This window comes from Podarcis vaucheri (assembly GCF_965113315.1).
Source record: "Podarcis vaucheri genome assembly, chromosome: 15".
NCBI lineage: Eukaryota > Metazoa > Chordata > Lepidosauria > Squamata > Lacertidae > Podarcis > Podarcis vaucheri.
This window is the reverse complement of record NC_138753.1, coordinates 17,616,700-17,622,699: the sequence shown is the minus strand read 5'-3', so window position 1 is coordinate 17,622,699 and position 6,000 is coordinate 17,616,700.

Here is a 6,000-nt window from a genome sequence, read left to right as displayed (position 1 = left end):
TGACCCAAAATAGTGCAGACTCCCAAGGGAATTTTAATTGAAATCAGAGATGGGAATCTGTGGCCTCCAAACATTGTTGGACTTCCATGAACTCCAGGCAGCACGACAAATGACCTGAGATGATGGGAACTGTATTTCCTCAACCATGGAGACAGGATGTGGTGCTGGCCAGGGCTTTTTTTAAGCTGGAACTCACCAGAACTCAGTTCCGGCACCTCTTAGGTGGGCACCATTGCCATTATAAGAGTGTTCATGGTGAGTTCCAGCATCTCTTTTTCTGGAAAAACAGCACAGGTGCTGGTACATCTACTTGGGAAGGATCAAGAGGTGGTTCACCAGTTGGAGCTTCTCCTGTTCTATGGACTCCTGGTCTGTGTCTTGCCAAATCCAAGGTGGTTCTTTTAACAAAGATTCAGAAGCAATACAAAACACAAGGGAGTGAGAAGAAGATTTCATTCCTAAATAGCGAGCAACCTATACATACCAGACATGCACTTCTATCTGCCACTTGGAAGCCCTCAAGAAGTGGCGAAGTGATTCCCCCTGGTAGCCTTAGATTGCACAGCCCTGCGGCCGATCAGTCCATGTACAAGCTTCTAAATCACTCTGCCCAAACCATCTGATTTTATAGATAGCCACCTCCTCCCAATGCCTCAGTTTCCAATAACAATTTCCAACATTGAAGAAGGTTCCCAGCACTAACCTCCCAGACTGATTAAGGCAGCTGTGTGTGGGGTTTCATCTCCTCCCAACTGATTAGGATATCAGAGAAGGTTCTCACACCTTCAAAAACTTAACAGCTACCAGGGAGGGGGAAGGAACAGAGGTGGGAAAGGTAACCATGTTAGAATCACTACCTCCTTGATATACAAATGGTCTTCCAGTTGGATTTCCCCATACAGTCTGAAGCTGTGGCACTCTGCTTTTTCCAATGCATCGGGAATAACTTTCTGGCAGTAAGAGTTGTTCTCCAGCAGAACAGACTCCCTCAGGAGGTGGTGGACTCTTGTGCACTGGAGGTTTTTAACCAGAGGTTTGGTGGCCATCTATTGACTCCTGCTGATCTCTGATTCCTGCAGCAGCTGGACTGGTGACTGGGAGTGGCTGCCGAGACCATATAACACCGGTCCTAAAAAACCTATATTGGCTCCCAGTACATTTCTGAGCACAATTCAAATTGTTGGTGCTGACCTTTAAAGCCTTAAACAGCCTGTATACTGGGTGCCGGAGCAGCTAGCTTCGCCTCTGCACTGAGGTCTAAATCCGAGGGCCTTCTGGCGGTTCCCTCACTGAAAGAGGGCCTTCTCGGTAGTGGCACCTGCCCTGTGGAACGCCCTCCCATCAGATGTCAAGGAAATAAACAACTATCAGACATTTAGAAGACATCTGAAGGCAGCCCTGTTCAAACCCAGAGTGGCTGGGGAAACCCAGAAGGATTGGCGGGGTATAAATAAATAAATAAATTATTATTATTATTATTATTATTATTATTATTATTATTATTATTATGCATTGCAGAGGAGGGTTGGACTAGATGACCCTTGGAGTCCCTTCTATCCATTCTATTAGTATATGGTCAGGAATTACTTGAAGTTTAGCTCATTTTGTCTGGGCAAACCACCCACTGCCCACCCGCAAGGCTCATGGATAGCAACCTCTGCTTCTGAAACAATTCCCACATTCTAGGTTTATTGTGCAAGATTTGCTCTGGATGTTAAATTTATACTGGGATTTATTATAGACTTTTTGCTAGTCTTGTGAATCAGATAGAAGAGCTGTGGCAGAGAGAGTGTCTGAGGATTGTTCTGTGTTTTAGGGTTTTCCTTATAGGGAACCAGCAGTCTTTAACTGCGGCATTTAATGACCTTCATCTGCCAGAGGCAAAACTGCATTGACATTTGCACTGGGGCAACAGGGACCTGATTCTTCAGAGTCCATGCCCTCAATTATATGCTAGATGAGTTAATGGAAGCCAAGACTGGGACCTCCATCAAAAGTCATCTCCCTAAAGACGAGGAGGCTTATGAAAGTAGTACAGCTCAGCCTTGGCCTTTGTGGCTAGTGACAATTCCCAGTGCCAGTGAAGGTGTTTGGAAAGATAACACATCCCAGCCATTATGGCCATTTTCTGATCTCTTGACCTTGTTTTATTATATTTACAAAGATGAGAAGAGCAGGACACTGGGGGGGGGGAGCATTTTATTTGCAGCCGCACAGTTTGCCAGGGCAGTCTAATATCAGAAGACCTTGTTTAAAGCAAGAAAAACGAAATACATTGAAGTGCACAGTCACATTCACCCCTCGTCTTGAATATAATTTATATGCAAGAAAATGCTAATAAAATCAACAGACCTTACAAAAAGGCAGACATAATAACATTTTCAAAATATAAATAAATCCAACGGAGCTTTTTTTAAAAAAAACTGTGTAATGAAATGACATGCCTGGGGAGGCTTGCCTGAACAGATTTTTTATTTTTTTTTTAAAGCAGGCAGTCATATATTGGGCCCTTCAGGCATCCTTTTAAATTCATGACTATTTGTGCTCATGATGCTATCAGGAAGCTCACATTCATTCATTCATTCATTCATTCATTCATTCATATATATTTATTTATTTGTTGCATTTCTATCCCAACTTTTCCTCCCATGAGCTCAAGGTGGTGTCCATGGTTCATCTCCTCCCCATTTCATCCTCACTTCTACCCTGTGAGGTAGGCCAGGCTGAAAGATGCAGGCTGGTATCCAAGGTCACAGTCACCACTCAGCCCATAGCTGTCAACCGTCCCTTATTTGGCGGGAAAGCCCCTTATCTGGAGGAAAAGGTGGGAAAGAAGCAGCTGTGTCCCGCTGCTGTCCCTTACTGATGATGCACCTTAAATTTCCCGGGTTTCGAAGGAAGCAGCTCCTCTTCTTCCCTCCCTGCCGGCCAGGGAGGAGGGAAGCTCCAACTGTGCTGCTTAGCTGCGTTGCTCACCCAATAAGGAGTCTAAGAACAACTGGGGGGTGGAGCTTGCATGCATTGTGCCAATCAAATCGGCCGTGTTGCCTGGGGACTCACCTTTGCTCAGCGCTCCCCAGTGGAGAGGTGACAGTGGTTTTCCTTGCTGCATCCCCTTTGCCGGGTTGCTGCGCTGTGGGAACCACCGCTTGAGGCTTCGTTTGGCTGCTGGCTGGGCTTTCTGCCTTTGGCTTGGAGGGGCTCAGAAGTTGAACATACCTGTGCTTGGAAAATCCCTTATTTTGGCTGCTGATCCCTTATTTTCAAGGCTGTTGGTCCCTTATTTCCAAATCTGTAAGTTGACAGCTATGACTCAGCCCCTGCTCAAGTTCACTGGGTTCACTCAAGTCCACTCAAGTTCACCTTCGAAGCCAGTCACTGCCTCTCGTCCTCACCTACCTCAGATGGTTGTTGTCGGGATTAAATGCAGAGGGGGAAAACCAGGTGTGTCACCATGAGCTCCTTGGAGAAAAAGGTGGGATATAAATGCAAATAATACTAATTCTAATACTACTAATAATGATTCCTTGCACTGAAATCCCACCGCCCTTTTGGGGAACTCCATGCAATGCAATTAAGGTTTGGGAAGATCTCCCATTCCATTACTGACCAGCTTCAGCCAAGGTTTCTGAGTCCTCTGCATTCTGGGGAACCCCAGATTCTTCTCCTGCTTCAGGAGTCCAGGCCACTTTCCACGTTCCTCAGCTCATGACAAGGCCATGCAGATTCCCAGATCACAGGTGGCTTCCGATGCCAGGCCAAGCTCTTCATTCCTCCTGCAATAAATGAAGTGTGAATCTCCTGGGTGTGCAGAAAAACAAAACCTGGTTGGACATCTTGTCAGAGCAGATTTCTGGTCCAAGATTTCAAAGATGCCTCTGGGTTTGATTAGGTCATGCATCACCCAAGAATAGACTCACCACAGTGTGCTCTTTTTCTGCTTCTGGGGTGGCGCACAAAAGACATCTGACAGCCAAGAGGGCACAGAAGCATTCTAGAAAGCAGATTTTTGGATAAGGAGGAGGAAGCAGAGTGATTAGACGGGTGATCAATAGCCTGCTCTCTGTGCTGCAATCAGACCATGACTCTGTCGTACTGAATCACACTGGGAGAAAAAGAAAAAGGGATTCTACCAAAAACCTTGGATTCCGTTTCCCAAAGCAGATCCGTTTCATTCATTAGATGCTGAAACATTGTAACATGGATCTTGACAGGCACATTTTGAATCACGCCATCTGTATCTTTATTACCTCTTTGCTTTGGCTGCGATCCAGGTGTGCTTCCCAGTGCCCAGATGCCAGGCTCCCTATCTCTTGGCACATCTACACATCTTGTTCTTGGCAGGTTCAGATCTACCGCACCAGCTGACCTTGACAAGAGCAGCTTCGTTTGAGGAAGGCTTTGCATCCCACCCTTTGCAGAGATGAAAACACAATGTAATGACTACAGCCATAATTCTCTCTTTTAGACACACACCTTTGCCAAGTCTCCACCCAACACAAGTGGGCTGGGAGGGGTGTCCATGTAATCTAGCAGCCTAGATGGTCAACCAGGTACCTCCAGGTAGTCCAGGAATGGGGACTGAAGGTGAAAGCTTGCATCAGACCTCTGACATGAATGAGTGAGAGTATATGTCCCTAAATTCCATAGGGACAAATGTAAGGTTCTACACTTAGGAAGGAATAACCAGATGCACAAATATGGGGTGGGAGGGACACCTGGCTAGACAGCAGTACCTGTGAAAAAGATCTTAACATGAGCCAACAGTGAGATGCAGCAGCCAAAAAAAGCAAATGCCATTCTAGGCTCCAGCAGCACAAATATTGTACCCAGATATTACCCCTCTATTCTGCCATGATCAGACCCCACCTGGAGTTCTGTGTCCAGTACCGAGCACACCATTTTAAGAAGGATATTGACAAGCTGGAATGTGTGCAGAGGAAGGCAACAATGATGATGTATGTATGGAAACAAAAGCTTATGAGGAATGATTAAGGGAGCTGGGCATGCTTGATCTGGACAAGAGAAGACCATTGGGTGTTATGATAGCCACCTTCAAACATCTGAAGAGCTGCCACGTGGAAGATGGAGCAAGCTTGTTTTCTGCTCCTCTAGAGGATAGGACTCAAACCAATGGATTCAAATGATAAGAAAGGATATTCCAGCTAAACCTTAAGAACTTTCTGACAATAAGCTGTTTGACAATGGAATGGACTCCCATTAAGTGTGAGGGACTCTCCTTCATGGGAAGTTTTTAAGCAGAGGTTGGATGGCCATCCATTAGCTCTTGTTTATCTGTGATTCCTGCATTTCAGGGGATTGGACTAAATGACCCTTGGGGATCCCTTCCAACCCTACAATTCTATTCTATTCTATTCTATTCTATTCTATTCTATTCTATTCTATTCTATTCTATTCTATTCTATTCTATTCTATGAAATCCCTGGATCACACAAACATATTCAAAGGCACAGTTGTCTGGAGCATCTTCTTTCTGGCATCATTTATTGGTCAAGCCAATAAAAACAGAGGTATACAAAGGTATACAAATGAAAACTTGCATCCCTCTCATTTCCTGGCAGCATGTACACATAAGAAAAAATATTGATACATGTCGTGAGGGCTGCAGGCAGCTGCCTGCGATGATCCAGAATATATATTTTTGCCTGTGTGCTGATGACAGCTCCCTGCCCCAAGGGGCTTGTAATCTAAAGCACACACAGGAAAGGAGCATGAGAAAGAGGAAAAGAGGCATGAACAGTCAGGGGAAGAATCCTGTGTGATAATTGGTGATGCCAGCAGAGGTCACTAAAGAATCACATGGCCATGGCATTGTCCCACAAATCTGAATGTGTTCCATGTGGTCCAAGAGACACTCAAAAAGTCTCCAACACGCTCTTCTCAGATAGAAATGTGCCCTGTAAAGCAATATACAGAAGACATCAAACCCAATTTTTGCTCAATCTTTTCCAGAATGAGAGAGGTCCAGATTGGTGTCCC